The sequence below is a fragment of the Pristiophorus japonicus genome, chromosome 4 (genome assembly GCF_044704955.1).
Source record: "Pristiophorus japonicus isolate sPriJap1 chromosome 4, sPriJap1.hap1, whole genome shotgun sequence".
NCBI lineage: Eukaryota > Metazoa > Chordata > Chondrichthyes > Pristiophoridae > Pristiophorus > Pristiophorus japonicus.
In genome coordinates this window covers 303465832-303480189 of record NC_091980.1, presented here as the reverse complement: position 1 = coordinate 303480189, position 14358 = coordinate 303465832, and the positions used below count along the sequence as shown (strand labels likewise).

The window sequence follows — 14358 nt, the reverse complement described above, 5'->3', positions numbered from 1 at the left end:
GGCCAAGTCGCCAATAAATGAAGGGAGGACTCCCGCGTAGCGAGCACTCCATCGGGGACCCCCGCCTCCCCCGGACGGCAAGATGGTGAAGCGTTGTATTTACAGCCTCCTGCCTGTGGTGGCGCTGCAGCGACTCTACTGGAGAAAGAATGTAATTTCAGCGTGGTAAGTTTATGATTAAAAAAAACTATACAGAACCATGTACCAGTTTCATTGGTCTACTGTCGTCAGTTTCTTCATAAATTAAATACGTTTAAATATTTAAAAGCTTTTAATAAGTTCCTATTAATGCGTTTGCGCCTAAAAAAAAAAATCAGCTTAATTTTAAAAGCCTCCACGAAGGCCTGCCAATTAGCGGCGACTCACTATGGCGATTAATTCGATCTGGGGGTGTGGCTGGATTTGTGGGCGGGGCCGGCTTCCAGCGCGATGTTTTTGAACCAGCGCAAAAAAATCCTGGAAACTCGATTCGTGCTGAACGTAATTTGTGCCTGAAATTCCTCGGTCTGTTGCGTTGGTTTGGCCGATTTTGGGTGAATTGCACTGAAAAAACCAGCGCTGTGCGTGGAAACTGCAGGACGTCAAGTACTTGTAAACTGAGACATGCACTGATACCATTGGTGGAGGAAGGACATCATCGTGACACCAATATTAAATGTAAGTCCTACTTTCCTTCTTTCAATAAGGTTCTGTGCTTCACGTAAAAATTATTTTACTTTTAAAAGAAATGTCGGGGCAGCTTCCTAATTTGCCGTTTAGTCAATTGATCCTCCCCGTAAATAACTTTCATCGCTTGATCTGAAAGATAAGAAGCGTGTAAAAACCGTCCATTTATAAAACGTCTTATCATATTAAAGCACCTCAAAGCGTTCCATGCATGATGAATTGTAACTCTTGTTATTATGAACTTCAATGCAGATAAGTGTGAGGTTGTGCATTTTGGTAGGAGGAATAAGGTGTCTTGGTCAAGCCTTGGAGAATATGGGGCCGTAATCGCCCTCCGCCTGAAGCGGGGTGCAACTACCTCTTTTTAAGTGCATGGGGCAGACAATCCGGGGAAATTCAGCTTTTTGGTTTTTTGGAGCGGAACGGAAGTGGTGTCATCCGCGGGGCGGAAGTGCGGGCGGGAAGGAGCTGCTGTCACTGACGTGTCACAACATCACAACTATTTACAATCTACATTAACGACTTGGAAGAAGGGACTGAGTGTAACGTAGCCAAGTTTGCTGACGATACAAAGTTGGGAGGAAAAGCAATGTGCGAGGAGGACACAAAAAACCTGCAAAAGGACATGGACAGGTTAAGTGAGTGGGCAAAAATTTGGCAGATGGAGTATAATGTTGGAAAGTGTGAGATCATGCACTTTGGCAGAAAAAAAATCAAAGAGCAAGTTATTGTTTAACTGGAGAAAGATTATAAAGTGCCACAGTACAGCGGGACCTGGGGTTACTTGTGGCATGAAACACAAAAGGTTAGTATGCAGGTACAGCAAGTGATCAGGAAGGCCAATGGAATCTTGGCCTTTATTGCAAAGGGGATGGAGTATAAAAGCAGGGAAGTCTTGCTCCAGCTATACAGGGTATTGGTGAGGCCGCTCCTGGAATACTGCGTGCAGTTTTGGGTTCTATATTTACGAAAGGATATACTTGTTTTAGAGGCAGTTCAGAGAAGGTTCACTTGGTTGATTCTGGAGCTGAGGGTGATCTCCTGGACTAGTGTCGATCGCCTGGATGGGTCGGAGAGGAATTTTCCCATATTTTTTCTCCCTAAATTGGCCTGGGTTTTTATCTGGTTTTTGCCTCACCCAGGAGATCACATGGCTCCGGTTGGGGTGGAGTGTAGAATATTTTAGTATAAGGGGTGTCGCAGTTGTGGTGAGGTGGACTGGTTGGGCTGGGTGGTCTTTGCCTTTCCATCATTGTTTATAGGTTTATATGTAACCTTTAGGGCTGCTGACCAAGGGCTGTGCGGCTCTTTGTCGGCCGGTGCGGACACGATGGGCCGGAATGGTCTCCTTCTGCGCTGTAAATTTCTATGTTTCTATGTTTCTATGAGGGGGTTGACTTATGAGGAAAGGGTGAGTAGGTTGGGCCTCTACTTATTGGAATTCAGAAGAATGAGAGGTGACCTTATCGAAACGTATAAGATTATGAGGGGGCTTGACAAGGTGGATGCAGAGAGGATGTTTCCACTGATGGGGGAGACTAGAACTAGAGGGCACGATCTTAGAATAAGGGGCCGCCCATTTAAAACTGAGATGAGGAGAAATTTCTTCTCTCAGAGGGTTGTAAATCTGTGGAATTCGCTGCCTCAGAGAGCTGTGGAAGCTGGGACATTGAATAAATTTAAGACAGAAACAGACAGTTTCTTAAACAATAATCATCATCATTATAGGCAATCCCTCGGAATCGAGGAAGACTTGCTTCCACTCCTAAAGTGAGTCCTTTGATGGCTGAACAGTCCAATACGAGAGCCACAGACCCTGTCACAGGTGGGACAGACATTTGTCGGGGGAAGCGGGGTGGGATAGTTGGACTGATTTGCCGCACGCTCCTTCCTCTGCCTGCGCCTGCCCTCTTCACACTCGCGGCGTTGAGATTCAAAGAGCTCAACGCCCTCCCGATGCACTTTCTCCACCTCGGGCGGTCTTCGGCCAGGGACTCCCAGGTGTCAGTGGCGATGTCACACTTTACCAGGGAGGCTTTGAGGGTGTCCTTGTAACGTTTCCGCTGCCCACCTTTGGGTCATTTGTGAAGGAGCTCCGCATAAAGCAACTGCTTAGGGAGCCTCGTGTCTGCCATGCGAACTATGTGGCCTGCCCAGTGAAGCTGATCAAGTGTGGTCAGTGCTTCAATACTGGGGATGTTAGCCTGGACGAGGACACTGATGTTGGTGCGTCTGTTCTCCCAGGGGATTTGCAGGATCTTGCGGAGACATCGTTGGTGATATAAACAATAAGGGGATAAGGGGTTATGGGGAGCGGGCAGGGAAGTGGACCTGAGTCCATGATCAGATCAGCCATGATCATAGTAAATGGTGGAGCAGGCTCGAGGGGCCGTATGGGCTACTCCTGCTCCTATTTCTTATGTTCTTATGTCCCTTCCCTTCAGTTAAAGGGAGGGTCACTGCGAACTCTGCAGCCACTTTAGTGGCAAACACTGGGCCACCTTAGAAACATAGAAAATAGGTGCAGGAGTAGGTCATTCGGCCCTTCGAGCCTGCACCACCATTCAATAAGATCATGGCTGATCATTCACATCAGTACCCCTTTCCTGCTTTCTCCCCATACCTCTTGATCCCTTTAGCTGTAAGGGCCATATCTAACTCCCTCTTGAATATATCCAATGAACTGGCATCAACAACTCTCTGCGGTAGGGAATTCCACAGGTTCACAACTCTCTGAGTGAAGAAGTTTCTCCTTATCTCAGTCCTAAATGGCCTACCCCTTATCCTTAGACTGTGTCCCTAGGGAGGTATTTGGTCGGGCCAGTGGCCTGGTACCCAAGAAGGGGTGCCAGGTGGCCTGTTGGTGGGCCTGGCCGAATCCATGGCTGCCATTTTCGGGCCGACTTAGCAGTCGACCCGACAATTAAAATAAAATGGCGGCTACGGCAGTGCGCCTTCCCCTTTAAGGGCGGATGTGCCGCCCAGCCACAAGAAGCTTCCCGCCGGGAGAAAGCTGTCAGGGGCACTGACCGGCGGCCGAGCCGCTCCCCGGGGCAATTTCACACGCGGGGCGGAAAGGGGGTCGCTGCCGGTTGGTAGGGGGGTCAACGGCGCGGCAACACAGGTGGAGCCGAGACGTTTTCCACCGGGAAAATCCACAAGGGCAATTTTCAAAATGGCGTCCCCTCCGCGTCGACCGAGCGGTGAGTGCTTACTGACCCGTGGCCGCCGCTTTCAGGCAGACACAGCTCTTATTGAAAGGGGTCATTTCGGCACCTATGAGTCACAGAGGAATCTCGGGGTACAGATTCACAAATCATTAAAATTAGCAACGGAGGTTAACAAAGTCATAAAAAAAAAATGCAAACGCACCGAGGTTCATTTCTAGACGAATAGAACTCAAAAGTTGGGAAGTTATGTTAAACTTGTATCGAATGTTGGTTAGACCACACACTGAGCACTGTGCACAGTTCTGGTCTCCATATTACAAAACGGATATAGAGGCACTGGGGTCAGTGCAAAAAGAATTTACAAGGATGATCCCAGAACAGATAGGGTACTACCAGGGAAGACTAAACAGGCTGGGGCTCTTTTCTCTAGATCGAGGTCTTTATAATTATGAAGGGGTTTGATAAGGTGGAGATGGAGAAAATCTTTCCACTTGTGGGGTAGTGTAAAACTAGGGTCCATAAATATCAGATAGTCACTAATAAATCCAACAGGGAATTCAGAAGAAACTTCTTTACCCAGAGAGTGGTTAGAATAGAAACATAGAAATTAGGTGCAGGAGCAGGTCATTCAGCCCTTCGAGCCTGCACCACCATTCAATATGATCATGGCTGATCATTCAACCTCAATACCCCTTTCCTGCTTTCTCTCCATACCCCTTGATCCCTTTGGCCATAAGGGCCACATCTAACTCCCTCTTGAATATATCCAACGAACTGGCCTCAACAACTCTCTGCGGTAGAGAATTCCACAAGTCAACCACTCTCTGAGTGAAGAAATTTCTCCTCATCTCGGTCCTAAATGGCCTACCCCTTATTCTTAGGCTGTGACCCCTGGTTCTGGAACTTCCCAGCAACGGGAACATTCTTCCTGCCTCTAACCTGTCCAATCCCGTCAGAATTTTATATTGGAACTCTATAGGAAAGAGGTACTTCTATAGGAAAGGGGGTACTGAGGTGAATGATCAGTCATGATCTTATTGAATGGTGGTGCAGGCTCGAAGGGCCGAATGGCCTACTCCTGCACCTATTTTCTATGTTTCTATGTTTCTATGTTTCTACCACAGGGCGTGGTTAAAGCGAATAGTATAGATGCATTTAAGGGGAAACAAGAGGGCGAAAGGAATAGCAGGATATGCTGATAGGGCGAGATGAAGTCGGGGTGAGAGGAGGCTCGAGTGAAGCATAGACATCAGCAAGGACCAGTTGGGCTGAATGGCCTGTTTCTGTGCTGTAAATTTCTATGTCATTCTACTTAGGCAAGCATGGTAAGCACCCAACACACAGCAAGGTCCCACAAACGGCACTGAGATGGATAACCGGTTAAGCTGCTTTTGGTGGAGTTGTTTGAGAAAGGAATGTTGGAACACTCCCTGCACTTCATCCGAGCGTGCCAGAAAAACCGAGTCAGGATCTCGGTTTAATGTCTCCTCCGACAGTGCAGCTTTGCAAGAAGTTGTTTTTGTTTTTCAATAGATGCTGTGTCACGTTGGAAGCTTCACAGCATCTATTTAGCAGTGCAAGGAGCTCCCAGTTACAGCACTGTAGTAGTTTACCAACACTCTCTCCCACAGGCACTAATTTCCATCTGCTTGTTGACTGTTGATGAATGACTCCTGACATAATGTGTTCTGGATCTCGCCACTGACAGAAACTGGCAGCTGTGAGTGGCCACATGCCAGTGCTTGGGAGAGGCATCTTATCATCAGGGTGCTTTTATTTCTATTTGAGCACTAATGAAGCCAGTATGAAGTCAGGACATAGTGCTGCGAACTGGAGCAAATGATACAAACATACGCGATCATGTATCATCCGTGGCTCAGTGGGCAGCACTCTCACCTCTGAGGCAAAAGGTTGTGGGTTCAAGTCCCACGCCAGAGACTCGAGCATAAAAATCCAGGCTGACACTCCCAGTGCAGTGCTGAGGGAGTGCCGCACTGTCGGAGGTGCCGTCTTTCGGAGGAGCTGTTAAACCGAGGCCCCCCGTCAGCCCTGTCAGATGGACGTAAAAGATTTTATTTTGAAGAAGAGCATGGGGAGTTCTCCTTGGTCTCCTGTCCAATATTCATCCCTCAATCCACGTCACTAAAATACAAATTACTTGATCATTTAACCCATAAGCTCTCTGTGGGAGCTTGCTGTGCACAATTTTGCCAGCTGCGTTGCCCACATTACAACAGTGACTACACTCCAAACATATTTCATTGGCCGTAAAGCGCTTTGAGGGGGTGTCTTGATGTTGTAAAAGAGGCTACATGAATGCAAATTCTTTCTTTATGAATGTAATAATATTACACCGATGGGAGGTCTTTTTGTGCAACTGTTGAAACAAATGCTTTCATTTTACATTCTAGGGGTAGTTTTACGCCAAAATTACCGTTTTCACCCGCTATTCGGCTTTTAATTTGGTAAAATACCGGCGTTGCACGAGGATTCGCGGCGCAAACCATGAATTTCGGCAACTTTGATAGCGGCCGATAGCACTGCGAGAGAGGCCTTGGGAGGAGGAGGTGGGGGGGGGGGGGGAGGGGCGGTGGGGTCGGGGAGAATTGCAAAAAAAAAAAAAAATTCACAAAACCCTTACCTATTAAATTGCTGAAAAACAATGAAAAATTAAAACTTTAACTTACTTTTTCTGCAGGTCTTCAGACTTACCGCTGCTGGCAGGGCTGCATCGTAGGTTTGACCCTGTCGGTATTCTGGGCGCAGAACATGGGTCCCGAGAGCGCCAAAAATCGACCGCGAACGCAACTTGTGGCGTTGCATGATGGCGCTCTTCTCCCCAGCGGTACGTGGCAGCGTCACCGCAACAAGGTCACCGAAGATCCCGCCGACCGGGTGTTCGCCGCGGAGGGTCAAAGTGCAGCGAAAACCTGACGACAAGGTCTGTGAAATTCTAGCCCCGGTGTGTGAGTGAGGGTCAGTATCTGGGTCAGAGCCGGGGAGGTCAGGTCAATGTCACACTTGGTGATGTGCTAGCCCAACTCCAGCATGAGATCTGGCCCCTCGCTCTTCAAAGCTCTCCCACCTTAGGGTGCTTAATAGAGCTCCACCAAGTGGACTACTGTGGTAATGCAACTACTGATGCAAATACAATAATAAAGGCTCAATGTGACAAGGTCACATGTTGACCGTTTCTGTCAGAGCCATCTTGCAGAGTGTGTTCGTGATGTCGTAAGATTATATAATCACAGGGTGTTTTTATTTTTATTTGATCTGGCAAATAAATTTCAACACAGGTAAGTGTTAAGGTATTACATTTTGGTAAGAAAATAAGGAGGTCACTTATTACTTGGAAAATAAGAATCTAAATGGGGATAGTGGAGCAAAGGCATCTGGGAATACAAATACACAATTTAATAAAAGTTGCGACGCAGATTAAGGCCATTACAAAAAGCAAACCAAGCACTAGGGTTTATTTCTAGAGGGTTAGAATTGAAAAGTAGAGAAGTTATGCTAAACTTGTATCGAACCTTGGTTAGACCACACTTGTACACGTGTACAATTCTGGTTGCCATTTTTTAAAAAGGATAAATAGGCACGAGGGGTGCAAAAAAAGATTTACAATGATGATACCAGAAATTTGAGGGTATACCTATCAGGAAAGGATGAACAGGCTGGGTCTCTTTTCTCTTGAAGAAGGCTGAGGGGTGGCCTAATAGAGGTCTTTAAAATTGTGAAAGGTTTTGATAGAGTGGATACAGAGAGAGTGTTTCCACTTGTGGGGAAGAGCATAACTAGAGGCCATCAATATAAGATAGTCACCCAGAAATCCAATCGGGAATTCAGAGAAACTTCTTTACCCAGAGAGTGGTGAGAATGTGGAACTCGCTACCACAGGGAGTGGTTGAGGCGAATAGTACAGGTGCATTTAAGGGGAGGCAAGATAAGTGTATGAGGGAGAAGTGAATCGAGGGTTTTGCTGATAGTTAGATGAGGAAAGACGGGAGGAGGCTCGAGTGGAACATGGTTGGGGCCGAATGGCCTATTTCTGTGCAGTATATCCTCTGACTGCCCCATAAAGTCGGGCTTTTTTAAAGTTTGGAGTTTGGAGCTGTGGGCAAATCAAAAAAAGCTAGGCACCGCAGCAGCAGAGGTCGGGACCAGCGAGGGGCGGAGGGAGGGAGGGACCGGCGAGGGGCGGAGGGAGGGACCAGCGAGGGGCGGAGGGAGGGACCGGCGAGGGGCGGAGGGAGGGACCGGCGAGGGGCGGAGGGAGAGACCGGCGAAGTCCAGAGATCGGAAGCGGAGAGGAGAGGACGGACGAGGTCGGAGCCCAGAGGTCGGAGCAGCATGACCAAGACCAAGGGAAGATGCAGCACGGGCCAATAGCCAGGCTGTGAGGTGGTGAGGCTCACATTGCGTTCTATGAATTCCAATAGAGAGAGGTCCTGTGGGAAGGAGGATAGTAGGAGTATGTTTGAGTTTGTGTGTATGTATTGGTAATGCGGCGGAGTCTGGTCTCCAGTTATCTTGGTTAACCCTTGCCATGGACCAAGACCTTGCTCCGTTAAGCCCGTGTGGTGGCTGGTGTGCAACGGTCACCCCACGTTAAAATAATTCAGGAACAGGCATCTTCCACCATTTAAAATGAGTTCATCAGTCAGCTGAATACTCATTGTTAGTGTGGAAGCAAGTCATTCTCGACCCCAAGGGACTGCCTATGATGATGATTCTGTGTAATTCTATGTACTAAACCCAGCAGAAATTGGAATAACATTTTGTGAACTGGAGCAAATGCTAAAATGAACTTGATCAAAGCCTAGAAAATGTAACAGCCGTGACTCATTGGGTGGTATTCTTGCCTCTGAGTCAGGAGGTTGTGGGTTCAAGTCCCACTCCAGAGATTTGAGCACAAAAATCCAGGCTGACACTCCAGTGCAGTGCCGAGGGAGTCCTGCGATCTTTAGGATGAGATGTTAAACTGATGTCCTGTCTGCTCTCTCAGGTGGGCGTAAAAAGTCCCACGACACTATTTTGAAGAAGGGCAGGGGAGTTCTCCCTGGTGTCCTGTCCAATATTTATCCCACAACCAACATCATTAAAAACCTCATTATTTAACACATAGCTGTTTGTGGGAGCTTGCTGTGCACAAGTTAGCTGCGGCGATTCCCATATTACAACAGTGACTACACTTCAAACATACTTCATTGGCTATAAAGCACTTTGGGATGTCTTGAGATCATGAAAGATGCTATATAAATGCTAATTATTTCTTTATAAATGTAATATATCGATGGGAGGTCTTTGTGTGAAATTGTTGAAACAAATGCACTCATTTTACAAAAGCAAAATACTGCGGACTCTGGAAATCTGAAATAAAAACAGACAATGCTGGAAATGCTCAGCAGGTCAGGCAGCATCTGTGGAGAGAGAGAGAGAGAGAAAGAGTTAACGTTTCAGGTCCATGACCTTTCATCAGAACTAGAAAAAGTTAGAGATGCAACAGATTATTTCGCCCCCATTTTTTCAGATGGCAGCTGTTGACAATTCTGCTATACCCATTTACACCTCTGCTAGACCCTTTCTGTTGTGTCTGGCTCTTCAAAACTCTCCTGCCTTCAGTTGCAAAATTTCTGAAAAGTTTTCACCAGGCAGGAAATAAATAAATAAATAAATTCCCTGCTGCATCAACATTATTCGCTTCAACCACTCCCCGTGGTAGCGAGTTTCACATTCCAACCGCTCTCTGGGTAAAGAAGTGTCTCCTGAATTCCTTAATGGATTTTTAGTGACTATTATTATATATTTATGAGCTCTTAGTTGGAGATTAGTTTACAAAGACCCAGAGATGGAGTTATCTGCTGTAGCCAAGGTACAGTTACATTCCTAGTGCTTAGAACTTGAGGTCAACATTTACTCGTTGACTTAAGCTACGATTAATTATGGATAAATGTTAAGTACATTAGATATTGAAACTTGCCGACCGTGGCACTAAAATAAGTGGACTCAGGTTACCCGTGTGAATGGACTGATCGCATCAGATTTTATGGTGACCTTGTGCTTTTTTTCTCAGTGTCAAACACTGCATCTCCTTTAGCTTCAGAGACCCGAGAGATGGGAATAATTGTACTTCCTAAATCTAGGTTTGAAATAATACCGTTGCTCATGTAACAGTAGAAGTGTTCCTTCCACCTGGTCTTACCACAATGTCCCTTTATCCCCTAGATTTACCAGAATGGTTCCAGGGATGAGGGACTCCAGTTACGTGGATAGACTGGAGAAGCTGGGTGTCATGTATCTCACACGACTGTACATAACTGTATCTTACCATGCTATACATGACTGTAACTAGAGATGACCTGTAACCACAAGCTTACCTTACCACCAGGGGTGCACTTGCAGGAGACACTGGATACCTGTCCCAGACAGGTATATAAGGACAGATCTCAGGCAAGTGTGGCACTCGAGAGCTGTGTAATAAAGGTGCGGGTCCTGAGTGACCTTGACTACAGTATGTGCCTCGTGTGAATCTGTACTGCGGGGACAGGACTTTACACTGGGGTTATTCTCCTTGGAGCAGAGAAGGTTGAGAGGAGATTTGATAGAAGTGTTCAAAATCATGAGGGGTCTGGACAGAGTAGAGAGAGAGAAACTGTTCCCATTGGCGGAAGGGCCGAGAACCAGAGGACACAGATTTAAGGTGATTGGCAAATGAATCAAAGACAACATGAGTGGTTAGGATCTGAAATGCACGGCCTGAGAGGGTGGTGGAGGCAGACTCAATCGTGGCTTTCAAAAGGGAATTGAATAAGTAGCTGAAGGATAAAAAATTGCAGGGCTACGGAGAAAGGGTTTGGGGGAGTGGGACTAGCTGAAGTGCTCTTGCAGAGAGCCGGCACGGGCCGAATGGCCTCCTATACTGTAACCATTCTATGATTCTATGATCATTCTTAGAGAAGGTTAAGGGGAGATTAAATAGAGGTGTTCAAAATTATGAGGAGTTTTGCTGGAGTAAATCATCATGGACAGTCCCTCGGAATCGAGGAAGACTTGCTTCCACTCCCAAAGTGAGTTCTTTGATGGCTGAACAGTCCGATACGAGAGCCACAGACCCTGTTACAGGTGGGACAGACATTCGTCGGGGGAAGGGGTGGGTGGGGCTGGCTTGTTGCGTGCTCCTTCCGCTGTCTGCGCCTGACCTCTTCGTGCTCTTTACGTTGAGACTCGAAAAACTCAGCGCCCTCCCGGATGGACTTTCTCCACCTCGGGCGGTCTGCGGCCAGGGTCTCCCAGGTGTCAGTGGTGATGTCGCACTTTACCAGGAAGGCTTTGAGGGTGTCCTTATAACATTTCCGCTGTCCTCCTTTGGCTCGTTTACCATGAAGGAGCTCTGCATAAAGCATTTGCTTAGGGAGTCTCGTGTCCGGCATGCGAACTATGTGACCTGCCCAGCGAAGCTGATCGAGTGTGGTCAGTGCCTCAATGCTGGGGACGTTAGCCTGGTCGAGGACACTGATGTTGGTGCGTCTGTCCTCCCGGGGGATTTGCAGGATCTTGCGGAGACATCGTTGGTGATATATCTCCAGCGACTTGAGGTGCCTTCTATACATCGTCCATGCCTCAGATCCATACAGGAGGGCGGGTATTACTACAGCCCTGTAGACTATGAGTTTGGTGGTAGGTTTGAGGGCCTGGTCTTCAAACAGAGTAAATAAGGGGAAACTGTTTCCACTGGCAGGAAGGTCGGTAACCAGGGCACCCAGATTTAAGATGATTGGCAAAAGAACCAGAGGGAGATGAAGAGAATTCTTTAACACAGCAAGTTGTGGTGATGTGGAATGCATTGCCTGAAAGGACGGTGGAAGCAGATTCAGAAATAACTCTCAAAAGAGAACTGGATAAATATTTGAAAAGGAAACATTTGCAGAACTACGGGGAAAGAGCAGGCGGGTGTGGGACCAATTGAACAGCTCTTGCAAAGAGGCGACACAAACATGATGGGCCGAATGGCCTCCTCCTGTGCTGCAAATCTCTATGATTCTATGATGCCTACGACTATGTGATCGGATCAACACCCAATGCTGCAGTTGAGGTTTGAGCAATACCTCATTCAACAAGTGTACACCAGCAGCATTCTGGCCCAGCGGTTATTGAATGGAACACGGTGGAGCGATCACTCACTGTTCTCGGAGAGTTCTAGTGTTACTGGTGACAACCTGGGCTATTTCAAGCGGTTACTATAATTACACAACCCTCCTCATTCTCCCACTGCTTTAAATCAAGCACGGAATGCAGAACCCTGTCTAAATTGCTGCTCATGTTTCTCCCTTAAATTATAAATGATTGAGATAGGTGACTTTGGCCTCACATACCGTGTTAGCTGTGGCTCAATGGGTAGTGCTCACGCCTCTGAGTCGGAAGATTGTGGGCTCAAGTCCCACTCGAGGGACTAGAGCGCAAAATCCCGGCTGACACTCCAATACTGAGGGAAGTGCCGTCTTTCGGATGAGATGTTAAACCGAGGCCCCATCTGTCCTCTCGGGTGGATCTTAAAGATCCCAAGCCACTATTTTGAAGAAGCTGGGATATTTATACCTCATCCATCATCAATAAAACAGATTATCTGGTCATTATCACATTGCTGTTTGTGGGAGCTTGCTGTGCGCAAATTGGCTGCCGCGTTTCCCACACTACAACAGTGACTGCACTTCATTGACTGTAAAGCGCATTGGGACGTCATGAAAGGCGCTATATAAATGCAAGTTCTTTCTTTATATAGGTCAGAAATAAAATAATATGCGGGAGCCCCAATATTTTGGTAAATAAAGAAAGACTTTCACAACCACCCGACGACCTAAAGCGCTTTGCAGCCAATGAAGTACTTTTGAAGTGTGGTCACTGTTGCAATGTAGGAAACGCGGCAGCTAATTTGCACACAGTAAGATCCCACAAATAGAAATGTGATAATGACCAGATAATCTGTTTTTGGTGGCCAGGACACCGAGGAGAACTCCCCTGCTCTTCTTTGAATAGTGCCATGGGATCGTTTACATTCACCTAAGAGAACAGACGGGGCCTCGGTTTTAATTTCTCATTCGAAAGGAGACACCTCCAACGGTGCAGCGCTCCCTCAGCACTGCACTGGGATTGTCAGTCTGGATTGTGTGCTCAAATCTCTGGAGGGGGACTTGAACCCACTACCTTCTGACTCAGACAAGATTACTCCCCACTGAGCCACGGCTAAAGAAGAAATCGATGCTGAAACTACAACTCATGCAAGATTGAAAATGCAAACCTTGAAATGGGCTGGAATTGTGTGGCGTTATTGTGCACAGAAGATGTTGAGGTGAAGCAGGGTTGACGCAGGCAAGGTTGAATTACTGAGCAAAACAAAACGTGCTTGAAATTAAAACTCACACAGGTCCTTGAACGTGTTGTAGCCTCCCAAATCAGTGCCCACCTTTCCCGGAACTCCATGTTTGTGTTATATATACAGACTATATATATTCTCTCTGTGTAGTCACTGTATAGTTGCATAAGATGGAGACATGTTACCTGATGTACTGTCAATAAGGTTGGCACTGTGTATATACTATGCTGGCACCACTAGAGGGTGCAACTGGTGGAGACCGAGGTTTCCTGCCCCTGTGGCAGAGGCTGTCCACCAGAGGGCACTGCGGTGGGAGACCTGAGGGTCACCTACATAGGTGTGCAGGGCCCAATTTAAAAGGCTGCTCACCATGCTTGTGCCTCACTCTGGAGTTGCAAATAAAGGACCAAGGTCACTACAGTTTGAGTACAACACATTGCCTCGTGGAGTCATTCAAAAGTGCATTACAGACATAACAGTTTGAATCCCTCCAATCAGGTTTCCGCCTCTGCCACAATACCAAAACTGCCTTTTTATTAAAGTCACTAATGACATCCAATCAGGGACAGATTAAGGAGAGGGGGGGTGGGGGGGAGATGGGGCAGTCGCCTGGGGCCCAAGCTGAGAGTGGGGCCCATACAGGGTGGGATTAAGGGTCAGGGTAAACAGTATGGGCATAAGTGACGTAGCAAGAACGGAGTGAAACCGCGAGGGTTCAGGCCTTGATGTAAACGGACTCTCGATGCCCTTTTTCTCGAGACGCATTCTACACACAAATCGGGGGCGAAAAAAAGGAAAGAGCACCAGCCACGCGAGGAGCAAAAGAGACGACAAGTAGCTAACCTGCTTAAACTAGATAATTTTTTCCATCGAAAAGGCCAAGACGCCGCTGTGCAGTCAATGTCAACAACGAAAGCACAAGTGGCCCCGGACCCGGAGTTGGCCGAGTTGGAGCTCCAAGTCTAAAAGTTGAAGGAGTTGAAAACCAACTAGCCCATATTGAGCTGAAAGAGGCGCAACATACGCGTGACATTGGGCCATAGGGAGACAATGGACTCAATTTTCTCCAGTGATTTGCGCCGTTTTTTTGGAGCAGGCCACTTTTTTTGGCCTAAGTTAAAAAAATCCACAGTTTCCTCGATCAATTTGCCA

The 14358-nt window shown here is 47.2% G+C and overlaps 1 long non-coding RNA gene across 1 annotated transcript in view; it reads left to right on the top strand.

Annotated features, from left to right (window-relative positions):
- LOC139263489 (uncharacterized) overlaps window positions 1-10313 on the top strand; it is a 37396-nt gene extending 27083 nt beyond the window's left edge. The window contains exons 3-4 of the long non-coding RNA XR_011593156.1: window positions 6535-6777; window positions 10062-10313. This is a non-coding gene — a long non-coding RNA (uncharacterized lncRNA). The remainder of the gene's footprint in view (window positions 1-6534; window positions 6778-10061) is intronic.
- Window positions 10314-14358: the final 4045 nt, after the last annotated feature.